The 17262-nt window shown below is 38.0% G+C and overlaps 1 protein-coding gene across 29 annotated transcripts in view; it reads left to right on the forward strand.

Moving 5' to 3' along the window:
- SUGCT (succinyl-CoA:glutarate-CoA transferase) overlaps nucleotides 1-17262 on the forward strand; it is a 784651-nt gene that overhangs the window by 223323 nt on the left and 544066 nt on the right. The gene's annotated exons all lie outside the window — the stretch shown is intronic.

The following is a 17262-nucleotide window of genomic DNA, read 5'->3' on the forward strand; positions in this document are numbered from 1 at the left end:
CAAATGGTGATGGACAGGGAGGCCTGGTGTGCCTGTCCGTGGTTCATGGGTTCACAAAGAGCTGGACATGACTGAGTGACTTAACTGACTGAACTGAGGGGGTGGCAATAGAATTATCATTCTTCTAGGATGTGGGACAGAGAAGGCAATGGCACCCCACTCCAGTACTCTTCCTTGGAAAATCCTATGGACAGAGGAGCCTGGAAGGCTGCAGTCCATGGGGTCGCCGAGGGTCGGACACGACTGAGTGACTTCACTTTCACTTTTCACTTTCATGCATTGGAGAAGAAAATGGCAACTCTAGTGTTCTTGCCTGGAGAATCCCAGGGACGGTGGAGCCTGGTGGGCTGCTGTCTATGGTGTCGCACAGAGTCAGACACGACTGAAGCGACTTAGCAGCAGCAGAAGGATGTGGGAAAAGAGGCCACTGAGAGGGGAGGTTGAAGATATAGGAGAAGTTATGGCCACTGTGCAGGTCCCAGAGAGGCCTTAGGCCCCAAAGAGACATGGACATACATGAATTTACAGAGTCATTCCTTTACAGAAAGAAAGGAATCATGATGAGTATACTTGTAATAGATCACTTGTATTACACAGTGTAGGTCACTTGTATTAAACAGTCCAGTGATAACACTGCTGCTGGTTTCAGCCATGCAGAGGAGGAAGGAGGCAAATAAATGTGATGAGCAATGAAGAGAGTAGTCAAGGTTCTTACTAGCTTTGAAGTGCTGAAGTTAAGAGTAATTAAAAATCCCTGAAGAGTCCATCAACAGAGGGATGGATAAAGAAGATGTGGTCCATATACACAATGGAAATTAGTCATAAAAAGGAATGAAATTGTGCCATTTGCAGAGATGTGGATGGACTGTCATACAGAGTGCAATCAGAAAAAGAAGAACAAATATCATATATTAATGCATACATGTGGAATCTAAAAATATGATATAGATGATCTTATTTGCAAAACAGAAATAGGGACATAGACGTAGACAAGAAACCAATTGACTCTCGGGGCAGGGAGTCTAGGGGATGGGTGGGATGAACTGGTAGATTGGGATTGACATATATACTCTATTGACACTATGTATAAACTAGATAACTAATGAGAACCTACTGTATAATTCAGGGAAGTCTACTCAATGCACTATGGTGACCTAAATGGGGAGGAAATCCAAAAAAGAGGGATTTGTATCCACCTCACAAAGTGAGGTGACTCACTTTGCTGTACAGTAGAAACTAACAACATTGTAAGGCAACTATGCTCGAATAAAAATTAATTTTAAAAATCTCCAAGGAATTGTGCTAGGGACTGTATCTTAGTTCATAGGGATTGGGCAGGAAGAAGCTGGGACTAGTTGAGGATTTAGACTTTAAACTTCGACTTTGGTGACTTTTTCTATAGGTGCTGAGAGGCAGGTAGACAGGATATTTCCTTCAGACTGGTGGTTTTCAAACATGACTGCTTATAGGAGACACTTGGAGAGCTTTTAAAAAATGATGCCAAGGTTACCCTGTGAGCTTTTAAATTGCTGATTTCATGTGGTAGAAAGTCATAAATATTTTTTAAAGCTCTTGGGTGATTTGACTGTACAGCCAGAGTTAAGAACCACTTCTCTAGACCAATGGTCAGATAATGTTTTCATAAAGGGTGACATGGGAAATATTTTAGGCTTTGTGGGCTATACTGTCTCTATTAGAATGACTCATCTCTGTCATAAGTCAAAAACAGGAGCCTAGATAATACATAATTAGAGCATGGGTATGTACCAATAAAACTTTATTTGTGGATGCTGAAATGTGAACTCCACATCTTTTTCACATGTCATGGAAGATTATTTTTCTTTTTATTTTTTCCCCCAAAATTAAAAAAAATGTGAAGAACATTAGCTCTTGGGTCATATAGGTGTAGGTTGCAGTTTGCAGATCCCCACGTTAGACCTTTGCTGCTGAGAGTGTAGGTCCTGAACCAACCAATTCCTCAAAGGGAGTTAGAAATGCAGAATTCTGAGCCTGGAGTGAGTTCTGCTGAGGCAGAATCCACATTTTAATAAGATTCTAAAGTAAATGATTTGCAGCTTCAAGTTTGAAAATCATTAATCTGCTCTAGCCTGTACTGTCTCATTCCCACTCAGCTCAGGAAACAGGGCAGCCTCTTCATCCCTCTAGTTGTTTCAGTGACCTTTTAATGGAGGTTAGAGAGCATTTAAGGAGAACTCTGTGCTAAGAAGCTGTCATCCAGGTGTTCTGAATTGTTTAACAATTCAGATAGAATGGTTTTAGGTCTTATAGACACAAGTGGAAAGTTGACATTCTGTTATTAAAAGGAAGGGTTTAATTTATATTCTAGCACATATACAGAGAATCTGTCTTCATACAGAACAGCAAAATTGTGGTTCTTAGAGGCAGGACCAAACTTTTCTAAGAAACATCTTGAATTTATTCAACAGCCTCTAATGAGGACTTTTTTGAGACATTAGAGAATTACAACCAAGACTGTCTAAGAGGTCATCTTAGCTTAGCTTTGTGGGAGAAAAGTCATGGAAACCATGAAAGAATAGTAAACAACTAAAAACTAGCTCATACATTCACAATGAGCCCATTACTAAAAGAAGTGACCCCTACCATTTTTACATTGCACAGATTAGAAAAATGAATTACTTAGCAAATACTTGCTTCTAAAACTCAGGTAAGTTGGAAAGAATATTAAAGTGGGACTCAACCCACCATATTACAACTTGGATGTGAGGAAACCAATTAACTTTTTTTAAACCTTGCTTTTTTAATCAAAATGAGCATCACGTTTTTGAGACCAATTTTCTTCCCAGAATTATTCTAAAGATTAAATATATGGTAGTGTGCTATGACGACTGAGCGACTTCACTTTCACTTTTCACTTTCATTGCATTGAAGAAGGAAATGGCAACCCACTCCAGTGTTCTTGCCTGGGGAATCCCAGAGACAGGGGAGCCTGGTGGGCTTCCGTCTATGGGGTCGCACAGAGTCGGACACGACTGAAGTGACTTCGCAGCAGCAGCAGCAGCAGCAGTGTGCTATGAAAAGTACGAATTGTTATTGTGATGTAGATTAACCTAGGCTATTGTGTGTTCATAAAGAGCTAGACTTAGACGTGTGTTTATGGGTTGACAAAGCAACTGTTAGGACTGTTTACAAGAATTCTCAAGCTGAACCAAAGTATTCATTATGTAAGAAAGAAATAATTTCCCTTTAGCTTCAGTTATTGTACTTAAACAGATTTACTTCCCATTTGACTCTGGTAAGAATAAGATTAATAATGGAACTGTAGCAACTCTGAAACATTAATTCCCTCAGGATGTGGAGAAAAACCACATGCATATAAATGTGTTTAACATTGATTTCCCACGTTATTTACTTTGGCTAATTTCCTTTTAAACTCATGTATATGTGTAGATTTAGGCACCTGTTGAGGAGAACATTAAACACTGACTTATTTTATTCATCTTTTTTTTATTACCTCATTTCACCACTTTTGTAAAATACAAGCTATATCACTTTGTCCTTTAAGCAGTATTTGGACAAAGATGAAAAAGATCATAGTCTCTTAAACTTTAGTGCTATCCTTATATGACCATAAGGGAATGATCCTTTTGTGACTTCCTACATTCCCTTTCAACAAGTTTGACCTTGTAGAAATTTTAAAATAGGAACTGTAACCTGGTATGAAAAGACACTATGCAGCTGATAGACCTTACCACCAGAAGTATTAATGTCATGCCACTTTTAGGAGTTAAAAGCTCTGATGATAGATTCCTGAAAGGGTTAAAAATACATGCAGAGTAGACTTTTCCAGCCATATCTCTCGGTACACTTCTGTGATGTATACATTATGTTTCAGCCAAAACCAGACTGTTTCTCAAAGGAGCATGCATTTTTCTGTGGTTGGAACTTTGCTTATAATGTTCTCTATATTTAGAAAGCCCCATAGCCACCTTTCACTGACAAAATCCCATCCATCCTTCAGAGCTCAGCTCACAAGCCCCCTCATTCACATATCCTTCCTGATCCTGCCAACTGAATATGATATTTATCTCCGCTGAGCCCTCAAAGCACTTTGTATGTACCTCTCTTATGGCACTTAGCTCATTCTGCCTTATGTTTTAGTTATTTGTGACCTTGACTTCTTTCCTTTGCAAGGCAGCTGGAGAGCAGGGACTATGTCTTCTTTATTCTTGAAACTCTTGAAAGCTAGAGCTCCTATTTCCTCAAGAAGATTTCTTGCAAGGACTAAAGGTAGACAGGTTAAAAAAGGGACAGCTTAGACCAAGTAGTTTCTTTTAATTTTGGAGAATATTGATCAAAGGGGAATATATCCTATTTAATAAGGAAATTGTATGTGAGTTAGCAGTAGAAATATAATATGTTAAGTAGGTGAATGAAGAGATGTGTAGAGACTATAGAGAAGTCGACAAGATAAAAGGAGGAGGAGATAGAGTATGTTGGATTTTTGTGGTCACAAGGATGAAGTCTCTTAAAAGCCCACTTGGACTGTTAACTGATGCTGTTGACATCCCATTCTTCCATCTACTCCTGAGTTCTGTGTCATCACTGACAGCTTCCCACATCAAGCATCTGTGTGTCTGAATTTTTGCCTCAGGCGTTACTTCCATGACATAGACGTTTGCTCAACTTACACAAGGCAACTTAAGATGTTTGCTTAACTTACAAGAAATAGCAGGGAGTTTAGGAGCCTGTGGGCAGCCCTCAACAGTGAGGGATGACAGTCAGTGGTTAAATATTCCACCTTCTTGGTTCCTCAGTACGGTAATGCTGAGGTATACTGTATGTGATTTGTCAGAAAGTCCCTGGTGGGATTGAGTCTCAGTTGGCCACAGCAATAACCTGTTCAGTGACATATTATTTATTTGCTTTTCTCCCTTCCCAGTCTTACTTTTATTTCTCCCTCATTTGTGCTTTCTCAGATCATGTAACAAATAGGGTCTTCCTTTGAACTAGTCCATCCTAAGACAGTCTGATCAAGTAGAGTTAAGGTCTTAGCAAAGAATACATTACCTCAATTATGAAGTTCAGTCTTCACATTTGTAGTTTTATAATGAGAGTCATTGTTCAGTCACTAAGCCTTGTCTGACTCTGCAACCCCATAGACTATGGCACACTCCTCTGTCCTCCCCTATCTCTTGGAGTTTGCTCAAATTCGTGTCCATTGAGTTGGTGATGTTATCTAACCATCTTATTCTCTGCTGCCCCCCTTCTCTTTTTGCCTTCAATCATAGATAAAATAAGCATAGTGTAATCACAGTGGGAAAAATGTAGTTTAGTTAGTATCATTTTGGAGAAGGATTTTTGGAGGGGTCCAGGAAGAATTTGTGCAATGAACAAGGAATGGACTTATAAAGAGATAACCTTGAGTTGTAGATAAAAGTAATTATTTTGAGCTTGCATGCTTGAAATGTAATATGTACTGTTCTGCATGCTTCTCATATTTCTTGATGAATTTGACCATAATCAGTGTAAATAAAACACATGTTTTATATGTCTACATTGCACAAGTTGCCATGTCCAGTTGTCATTCCACTGCTATTGCAATATGGAAAGTGAAGCTAGAAGCAGTATAACTGATGAATCTACACTGTCACTCTTTTACATTGGTGAAGAAGTTTACAGAGGACTGGTTGTGATCTAATTTTTTTTTTACCAATTACATTTATTTATCACACAAGTGTCAGGATAATATTTATATATACTATTTTCTTAGATTTACAGTCAACTTTCAGGAAAGAAAAAACAAAGCAGAAAGAGAATTCAAAAGTCCACCCCCTGAAGGGATTTAAGGTATGAAAGAAGATACGAGAAAAATTAGGGCTCTTAGGTGATAACTCACATTGGCTTAAGCCAAAAAGAGAATTTATTATTTCACATAACAGAATAGCCCAGTGATAGAGCTGCTCTCAGACCAGCTTGATTCATGGCTTCAACATCCCTAGGATCCTTTTTAGGCCTTGCACTTCATGGGGTAGTTCTATTCTTATACTGTATTGTGGGCTTCAGAAGTTTCAGGGTCTCTTCACCTCAGTAAAAGACAGCACAGCTGAAAGAGAGGTACGCGCAAAATCAGTTGGACCTCATTGACCTGGTATGGCTCACATGTCCATTTCCAAACATAAGTAAGCACATTAACTTATTTTACTTTCTGCATTCCGGTCTGTATGTGAGTAGTTTCTTTTTCTTGACTTGCTGCACTGACAAGGTCCTCTAGGACAATGCTGAATAGAAAGAGCAGGTATCCCAGCATTTTCCTGATGACTGAGAAAAACAGTTTAATGTCTCACCATAAAGTATGGTGTTAGCTGTAAGTTTTTTTGTAGATTTCCTCTATCAGATTGAGGATGTCCCCTTCTATTGCTGAGAATTTTTTCGAAAATCATGATTTGGTGTTGAATTTTTGTAAATGATTTTTTTGTGCATTAGTGAAGATATTATGTGGATTTTGTTCTTTATTCTATTCATATGGTGAATTACATTAGTGAACTTTACTTTCATTCCTGGCATAAACACTATAAGGTCATGATGTATTGGATATGTTTTATAAGTTTCTGAATTTAATGTGTGTGATTAATTTTGATGTCCATGTTCTTGAGTGATATTGGTTGTTTACATATTTCACATAATATATTTATCTGGTTTTGGTATCAGGGTAAAGTTGACCTCATAAAATTAGTTGGGAAATAGTGCCTCTTCCTCTATTTTTTTGAAAAGAGTTTGTGTAGGAAGGTAAACTTATTTTAATTCATGATCTTGCTTTAATTCTCAAGGAATAGAATCAGTTTTACCCAAGTGCATGAATTGACATTGGGAAAAGATTGGTTCCCCTGAAAAAATTGAGGTACTGTTGCTGCAAAAAGAAGAATGGAAGCTAGAACAAGATTTCTCATCACTAAGAGTAGATAAGATTCCCTGAGTTGGTGGGAGAAATGGAGACGGGTGGAATGAGGAGATAGAGCTCTAAATGAGGGGTCAAAAACAGGAGCAGAGTTTGTATCTAGAGGCTGGCCAGCACCCATTCTCATGGAAATCTGTTGGGAGCCAATTTGAGTATCTGAACAGAATTTATTAATGTGTTGGCTGTGACAAGGACTTTGCATGAATTGCTCTTCAAATTGGCATTTGATGAGGACTTAACCTCCTGCCAGCATGCTGACTTTCAGCTGGTGTCATGTGATGCATTTTTTATTGTTGTTTTTTTAATAGACTTTTGGCCACACTGCATGACATGAGGGATTGTAGTCCTCTGACCAGAGATGGAATCCATGCTTCTTGTATTGGAAGGTCAGAGTCTTAACCAATGGAGCACCAGCGAAGTCCCCATATGATACATTTCTGTGCCTCCATATTTTGCTTACTTCCTACTCTACTTGCCTAAGTGGCAACTCACTTTTCAGTGTCCTTTGCTCTCATACCACATACCAACTCAATCCCCAGAGATGAAAGGTATGAACCTGTACCCCAGGGCAGTGCTGGGGTGAAGAGGTAGTTGGATGGGTTTGAACAGAGCCAAATGGAACTCTCCAATTCAGAGACGCATCAGAAAAGCAGCCCAGGGAATTCCCTGGCAGTCCTTTACCTGACTCAGGTAAAGAATCCGCCTGTAGTGCAGGAGACCTGGGCCCGATCCCTGGGTCAGGAAGATCCCCTGGAGAAGGGAATAGCAAACCACTCCAGTATTTTTGCCTGGAGAATTCCATGGACAGAGGAGTCTGGCAGGCTACAATCCATGGGATCACAAAGATCAGACACAACTGAGTGACTGACACACATACACACCAGTAGTTAGGATTTGGCACTGTCAACTCTAGGGCCTGGGTTCCATCCCTCATTGGGGAACTAGATCCCACAAGCTGTGTGGCATGGCAAAAAAAAAAAAAAAAAAAGAAAACAACAGCCTAATTCATCCATTTGAAGTTGCTAAAGTATTCTTGTTCTACACCCTTCATCTTAATGTTAATCTTTAACCATGATTTGCTCTTGTCAATCTTGAATTATTTTTCTTAAATTCTGAAATTAAGGGAAGATAACTGGCTGATTTTTTTCCCTTCTGGACTAGCCAGTATCCTTAGAAAGATTTTATAAAATTACAATGTCTGATCATAAAAAGGAGATTTTTTTGTTTCCTCATTACCAGCTGGTCAAAAAACCTACTTGGACTTTTATTGCTCTTAATCTAAGAAATCATTATATATCAGTATAGGATACACTAGTATCTTGCTCAATTTACTTCAACATTTTTAGAGTCTGCTATGCACTACGTAGCAAGAGGGCTAGACCATGAGATGATCTAGATGAGGGTTCTCCTTTCTGGGAGCTCTGCTGCTGCTGCTGCGTTACTTCAGTCGTGTCCGACTCTTTGCGACCCCATAGACGGCAGCCCACCAGGCTCCCCCGTCCCTGGGATTCTCCAGGCAAGAACACTGGAGTGGGTTGCCATTTCCTTCTCCAATGCATGAAAGTGAAAAGTGAAAGTGAAGTCGCTCAGTCGTGTCTGACTCTTAGCGACCCCATGGACTGCAGCCTACCAGGCTCCTCCATCCATGGGATTTTCCAGGCAAGAGTACTGGAGTGGGGTGCCATTGCCTTCTCCGTCTGGGAGCTCTACAACTCTGTAAAATGGAAGTGGTGGGCAGTGAGGACCAGACAAGGAAACATTGAAGTGTAATGGAATGTGAGAAGCTGTTAACTTAAGCAGGATATGGTTAGGGCCCGAGCAAAGAATGAATGGTCAATTAAACTTGTTCTGGAAAGGTAGGTTAAGGATTCTTTATTCTCTGGGGTTTGTTCTCCCAATCTTGCAGTCTGGGAGTTGGCCATTCAGTTAATCTAAGGAGTGATTAAGCCCTTGGGAAAGTGGACTGACGGTGACTCAATTCTGATTTTAGCTAGAAACTAGTTTAATATCCTAAAATAGCAAATCCTTCTTCCTAGAAGGGAAGTTTACTTAAGACAAGAAATAACAAGAGCTATAAATCAAGACCAGAAAGCAACTTGGTGAATATATAGTATTTGGATAGAATAGTATCCCTAGGGACAAGCCTACCCCAACTGTTAGAGTACTCTAATTTAGTGAGGGTGCCTCACTCCTTAACCATGAACCTGTTCTTTCTGCTGCTTTTTCAAAAATGTTCCAAGTTGCTCCCTTTAACATTTTTGGTTGCAACAGCTTTTTTTTTTTTTTTTAATCAAATATTCCAAATTGCTTCATAAAAATACATTTTAGTAAGCACTCATAACAATAATAGCTAATATTAATTGAGCATTTTCTATGTACTAAGTACTATTTTAAATGTTTCATGTGGATTATCCTCTTTGCTCCTTACACTCATGGTATGAAAAAAATTTTATTATCCCACCCTTTTTTTTCTTCAAATAAAGAAGCTGAAGCATGTGGAAATTAACATCTTACCCAAGGTCTCGTGGTTAGGAAGGCTGGGTCTAGAGCCTGTGCTATGAAGCTTTCTGTGATTCTGCCTCAGTCTTTCTTTTGAGCTGGTTGAGCCATTAGAGATGATTTGGTATAATCTGTTTTTTGTTTTTAGGATAAGTGAAGAGAGAGCTCAGTTCAGGACTGACCTAGTAAATCAAGAAGCTAGCTCTTATTGTGCTTTCTGACTCACTATGGCCTGGAAACCAACTGCTTCAATTAAGGCCAGCAACTTTTGTTATGAGAAGCAGACTTTTCTTTATTCTTCTTTATTGGAATATAATTGCTTTACCATGTTGTGTTAGTCTCTGCAGTACAATGAAGTGAATCAGCCGTATGTATACATATAACCCCCCCTCTTAGACGCCTCCTTCCATCCTACCCATCTAGGTCATCACAGAGCACTGAGCTGATCTCCCTGTGACCTTCAGCAGGTTTCCACTATTTTACACATGGCAGTGTATATATGTCAATCCCAGTCTCCCAATTCATCCCACTCCCCTCTCCCTCCACCTGTGTCTACACATCTGTTCTCTGTGTCTGCATCTCTGTTCCTGTCCTGAAAAAAGTCCATCTGTACCGTTCTTCTAGATTCCACATATACAACTTAACATATATTTGTTTTTCTCTTTCTGACTTACTTTTTTCTTTTAATAAACTTCCCTGGAGTAAAACTGATGATAAGGTAGAAAAATAAGGCCAGTGAGAATATACTAATACAAAGACAGTGAAATTTTTCTGTGTTTTCTAGATATTAACATCTACTTTCTTTCTGTTTTCTCCTAAAAATCCTCTTTTGCAAATGTATCTAGCTTTTCTATATTTGGCATGAATTCATTGCATTGGGAATCCATATACACATTTCATGAAGAGCTACTTTAAATGGTTCTGGATGTAAAATGTCTATTTGTCTCTGTCTTCTAAGCTTTTTGGTTTTTTTGCTTATTAATTTTTATTGAAGTATAGTTGATTTACAATGTTGTGTTAGTTTCTGCTGTACAGGAAAGCGAGTCAATTATACATATACATATATCTGCTGTTTTAAAAATTCTGTTACCATATAGGTCATTACAGAATACTGAGTAGAGTTCCCTATGCTGTACACTAGGTTCTTATTAGTTATCCATTTTATATATAGTAGTGTGTATATGTCAATCCTAATCTCCCAATTTATCCCTTACCCCCTGTTTCTCCCTGGTACATCCCTGTTGTCTAAGCTTTTAAAAAGTTTTATTTTATTGCTTCATCCTGATCTGGTGGGATCCACCCTCCTTAGGGTGAGAGGGAGTTCAGTCTCCAAACAGCCTAAGCCTCATCGTCTCCAGACTGAATACTGCCAACTTGCCGATTTATGTGTGGTTTTAGTGAAGCCGTCCATGGATTTAGGTGGGAACACCGAGACTTTTCACCGGAAAATTCACTTTGCATTTCACTTCAATTCCTAGACGTTAGAGGTATGACTGTATGTATAGAGATATTATCTGGTCTCTATATCTGTTTGCTTTTTACATTTTAAACTGTAACCTAATTCCTCTTAACCTACGTTCATTCTTACATGTATTTTTCCACTTTCTTTTTTTTTTCCTTTGGGAAGTAGATGACTGTAAACTGTATGTTAAACAGAACAGTTGTCTTTTTACTGTTATTTTCCATATTTTATTAGGTTTTACACAAAAATGCAAGTGCATTTGCTGCTGAACTGGCATCAAAATAAGGAAGTAAATAAGCCAAATAACATAAAAATCCTTCTGTGAATAAATAGAGTCCCACACAAGTCTCATTCACTAATGAATAAGACAAGACTTGTCATACTGAATGAAACTGAATAGTGTTTTATCCACCACGTATTTGGATATGGTACAATTTATTTATCTCATTGTATTAAAAACAGTGATAACACTTTCAAGAACATTGACTTTTGCCAGAGGTACTGCAAACCTAAAGGGACAGAGTAACAGCATTTGCAAAAAGGGAACATTAACTGTATTTCAAACTGTTAGTATGTTGGGCAAAAAGGGAAAAGTTACACAGTCATAAAAATGGAGGAGCCATTCTAAAATTCAGGATCAATGTATAAACAAACCAAACAGATCATTATGTCCTGAACACAGCTCAAAGTGGCTAAAATGTTTAATCTCTATTTGAGTCTTGCTCTGGCCTCTGGTTTTGATGTGCTTAGATGATTCATAAGTTATTTCTACTCAGTTTCTTCATAGGGGAATGGAACTCATTTGACGCAGTTTGACGTGAAGCATGTTTTCATGTTTTCTTTGTCTATATGGCAAACAGGTTGAGTTTGCAGTGTAAGCATGCCCTTTTAATCTGTTTAAAGATTAATTTTGGAAGCAGCATCTGCTCCTGGAGATTATTTTTGACTAGCTTTCTGACTGATGAAGGGTAATCAATCTAGATGGGAATTATGCATACTGGTCTTGGCTACTTATTTCTCTTTTGTGAGTTGTCTTTTTCAGGTTTTAGCAACACATGAAAAGGAGATAAGGCAGGGATCAGGAGAGGAGCTGCACTGGCTTCATTCATGCCCAATGCCAAGTGCATGACTCCAGGTCACTTCGGAGCTGAGACTGACAAAGGATCACTGCTCTGTGCGGCCGGTGAGCCCCTGCCTGAGTCCCAGGAAGCTCTACCTCTGACTCAATAACCTTGGTCAAGTTGCTGAACTTCACCAGAATTGAGTTTTCTTATCCAAGAAAGGAAGAATTAGAGTCAATGAAGTTACTTACAGAGCTCTTATTCAGTGAGTCTAAGTAAAAGAGGGAAAGTCACGTTGGTCTGACTCTTTAGGAGCCAGGCACGGCTCTTGGCACCTTGTACAGGAGTGGATACCTAGGTAGTGACCTTTGTTGTTGTTTGTCCTCCTTGGTCTAAAGAAGACATTCCTTTGGGAGAGGCCTCTAGTTGCATTTGCAGCTCTATCTTTGCATGTAAAGGAGATTCTAATGTGCTGGTGTCTTGATAATATAGCTTCTTGGGGAGAAAAATACTTTCTACACAGAGGCTCTTCAGCTTATCCCATGCTCTGCCAGATCTGTCCTGCTGACAGATGAATGTTCCTGAGCAGTGTGGGGACTAAGTGGAACCTATTCCTAATTCTGGTATCTTTATAGATTGGCTGGGCTTGAGTCTAAAACATCACAGCAAAGCTCTCTGATGTGCTGAGCTGGGCTATGTAGTTTAATTTCTAAGCCTCTTTATCTCCTAAAACCCCAAACTAAACCTCATTCCCTTCCTATAATCTGTGTAGGAAGTCAAAGAGATTAGAGCTGTCCCCAGGAGATCAGAACCCCTCACTCCCCGTCCCCAGCAACAGAAGATCTGAAATAGAAGGGTCTCCTCCTGGGCTGTTTAGACAAGGCTATGGCATCAGTCTGTGATACCTAGTCACAGAGTGGTAAGGAGTAAGAGAGTCCCAACTGTGAAGATGCAGTGACTGCATCCCTAGGTACACACAGCACTTTCAGGGTCTTACACTGGTTCTAAAATGATATAAGGATGATAGGAGATGTGTTATATGAATTTGGACCTCAGGGTTTCTCCATTTCTATAAAGAAGAAATATCTTTTCCTTTTTCATTGCCATTAAGATAATATGTTTCCTGCTTTAAAATTAGGATTTGGATACGTAATGTTTTAAGTATTACAGAGCACTTTTACTTCTCCTCTTATAATACTGATGTGTCAGGTTCTAGGAAATATTTTATAAAATTTTATAAAATTTATAAAATTTTAACAATCAGAAACTATCTGTTGTGATGGCATTAGTAAAGTAAAGTGGTTTATTTAGGTTCACTAGAGCACTAATCTGATTAGGGTATGTTCAATTCTGAGTTAATTTATACAAATATCTTTTATTCAGAATATTGTAACTTGGTCATAAAAATGTAACTCAGAGGTAAATATGCCAAAAATATGTCCTAGTCTTTTGAAAACTTTTTTAAACAGTAAATAATATAGCAAAATGTACTGATTTTTAGGTACTCATTCATATTCAATGACAGAGAATTCTGAATTTTTACAATGATCATTTGGCTGGAGAGTAGAAACAAAGGATCCCTCTCTTTTTCATTTGCTATTTTTGCTGAGCTTTAAATTATACATATGGACAGAAAACTTGGAAATGTAGTGATAGTCTAGGTTCTTGGTTTAAAACAAATGTTGAAATAAAGTCTACCTCACAAAAATAAAAACTTAAATTTTTTTGAAAAACGGAAAGAACAAAAGGAGCTTTAACAGCTTCTTTTAAAAGATGACAAGAAGACAGAAAATATGAATGAAAATGAGGATTCAAATGCAAAAGCTTATAGAAAAGTACTTACAATTTACCTTATTGTCATAAAATAACATTTTGTTGTCAACATCTCTTTGTTGATTCAAGTCAAATTTTTTCCTGACTTACTTGGCTCTGAGTAAAAATATAATAAATGTAGCTATTTCAAGAGCTGGATGAAGTGGCTTTTAAAGTTTAAAAAGTATTCCAGTTATTTTGTTTTATTAAAACAATAAAAGTCAGAAACTATTTGTCAGTGTAATATCTGCAATTAAGGTAAACGATTCTTTTAATCATATGTCTTTTAAGTTGATGAAGATATAAAATTTTGTGTGTCCTGAAACCATGGCAAAAATTAAAAAACAAAATAAATGTCATTATTTATTTTCTGATATGTATTTTAAAAGTGGTTCAATTTAAGTCATAAAAGGATAGAAACAACTTCAGAACTTAAGAAGATCATGCCAAAAAAAAAAAAAAAGAATTAAAAAGTTATATTGATCTCAGTCTCTAAGTATTAAAAAATGAAAAACATTGACATATTTTGATCTTTCCTCATTCAATTTTGGCAGTCTTTAGCAAAAGAATTTGGTAGGTCTGAGCTTTTAGAAGGCTTTTAAAGGAATACAGATAAATAAGAATACTCTTTTTTTTCACTCCTCCTCCTCCCCCATCCCCAGTTTATTTCTCAGTGCACACAGAAGAATTGGCAACAGAGACTAGAAGAACATTTTCATTTATAATTTCTTCCGAACTAGTCTGTATTACCTTGAAAGAGGGCACTTTCTCTGAAATAAGAGTCATCTGATTAATTCCCTAGTGAGACTGGGATAGTTTTCTATTACCATTAACTTACTAACATACCCCTGAGTTCAGATGTTTTCTTTAGTCCTGTTTTACCTATTTTCCTTGGAAGGATACCAATGGTTTGTTGATTTCGATGCCAGGAAGCTTTTTAAAGTCATTCATGCCAAATGTACTTTTCTGTCATATTTTGGTGGTCATTATGTAAAAAAAAATTTAAGAGGTAAATTAAAGGTAATGTCTTTCTTTTTTAAAACAATATTTCTAGAGCAGTCCTGTGATTTGAAAGTAACTTTCCCTTTACAATTTCTTTTAAATACAGTTCAGTTCAGTCACTCAGTCATGTATGACTATTTGTAATCCCGTGGACTGAAGCATGCCAGGCTTCCATGTCCATCACCAACTCCTGGAGCCTGCTCAAACTCATGTCCATCGAGTCGGTGATGCCATCCAACCGTCTCATCCTCTGTTGTCCCCTTCTCCTCCTGCCTTCAATCTTTCCCAGCATCAGTATTTTTTCTAATGAATCAGTTCTTTGCATCAGGTGGCCAAAGTACTGAAACTTCAGCATCAGTCCTTCCAGTGAATATTCAGGACTGATTTCCTTTAGGATTGTCTGGTTTCATCTCTTGCAGTCCAAAGGACTCTCAGGAGTCTTCTCCAATACCACAGTTCAAAAGCATCAATTCTTTGGTGCTTAGCCTTCCTTATGGTCCAATTCTTACATCCATACATGACTGTGGGAAAAAACATAGCTTTGACCATACGGACCTTTGTTGGCAAAGTAATGTCTCTGCTTTTTAATATGTTGTCTAGGTTGGTCATAGCTTTTCTTCCAAGGAACAAGCATCTTTTAATTTCATGGCTGCACCATCTGCAGTGATTTTGGAGCCCAAGAAAATAAAGTCTGTCACTGTTTCCATTGTTTCTCCATCTATTTGCCATGAAGCGATGGGACCAGATGCCATGATCTTAGTTTTCTGAATGTTGAGTTTTAAGCCAGCTTTTTCACTCTCCTCTTTCACTTTAACATCAAGAGGCTCTTTAGTTCCTCTTCACTTTCTGCCATAAGGGTGGTATCATCTGCATATCTGAGGTTCTTGATATTTCTTCCAGCAATCTTGATTCCAGCTTATGCTTCATCCAGCCCAGCATTTCATATGATGTACTCTGCATATAAGTTAAATAAGCATGGTTATAATATACAGACTAGACATACTCCTTTCCCAATTTGGAACCAGTCCATTGTTCCATGTCGGGTTCTAACTGTTGCTTCTTGACCTTCATACAGTTTTCTCAGGAGGAAGGTAAGGTGGTCTCATATTCCTTTCTCTTTAAGAATTTTCCACTGTTTGTTGTGATCCATACAGTCAAAGACTTTGGAGTAGTCAATGAGGCAAAAGTAGCTGTTTTTCTGGAATTCTCTTGCTTTTGCTATGATCCAGTAGATGTTGGCAACTTGATCTCTGGTTCCTCTGTCTTTTCTAAGTCCAGCTTGAACATCTGGAAGTTCATGGTTCACATACTGTTGAAGCCTAATTTGGAGAATTTTGAGCATTACTTGCTAGTGTGTGAGATGAGTGCAATTGTGTGATAGTTTGAACGTTCTTTGGCATTGCCTTTCTTTGGGACTGGAATGAAAACTGACACTTTCCAGTCCTGTGGTCACTGCTGAGTTTTCCCAATTTGCTGGCATATTGAGTGCAGCACTTTCACAGCATCATAGAATTTTGAAATACCTCAACTGGGATTCCATCACCTCCACTAGCTTTGTTCATAGTGATGCTTCCTAAGGCTCGCTTGACTTCACACTCCAGGATGTCTGGCTCTAGGTGAGTGATCACACCATTGTGGTTATCTGGGTCATGAAGATCTTTTTTGTATAGTTCTTCTGTGTATTCTTGCCACCTCTTCTTATTATCTTCTACTTCTGTTAGGTAGGTCCATACCATTTCTGTCCTTTATCGAGCCCATCTTTGCATGAAATGTACCCTTGGTATCTCTAATTTTCTTGAAGAGATCTCTAGTCTTTCCTATTCTATTGTTTTCCTCTATTTCTTTGCATTGATCACTGAGGAAGGCTTTCTTATCTCTCCTTGCTCGTCTTTCTTTTTGTCCTTTGCCTTTAGCGTCTCTTCTTTTCTCAGCTATTTGTAAGGCTTCCTCAGACAACCATTTTGCCTTTTTCAATTTCTTTTAAATACAGTTATTTTTAAATAATTTTACTACTCACTTCTTTTAAGTGACATATGCTCCTGTTTATCAGTGTATAATGCATGTACTTGCAAATTCTGTATATCATAGATGTTGGAGCTATTATTGACAGTATTTTCTCTAGTGATTTTTCTAGAGATGATCATCTAAATTAGTAGTCATTTAGAAAACTAGTCACTTTTATTTGAATATTTTTGCTCTAGAAACCATACTAGAAACAGGCTTATATAAACAGAGAAGGCTGAATTTCTATGATTAGTCCTGTCCCTCTTAGGATGCCTTCCTTTGCTACCTGTGAAAGGTAACTTTGAATAACATCTTTCTGACTGATTTCCCCACTGTATACTTTTACCAAGTTCTCTTCTTGCAAGGCAGAACCCAAATCTTTAATATGATTTTTTCACCCTCTTTTCTTTCACCTCTATAGTTTACTAGGTTATAGTTTGTTACAAAAGCAATTTTTTTCTCAGTTTCCTTTTGCTGTAAAAGGA

This window comes from Bos grunniens, chromosome 4 (assembly GCF_055505025.1).
Source record: "Bos grunniens cultivar Pamir isolate PY7600 chromosome 4, Bosgru_T2T1.0, whole genome shotgun sequence".
Lineage (NCBI taxonomy): Eukaryota > Metazoa > Chordata > Mammalia > Artiodactyla > Bovidae > Bos > Bos grunniens.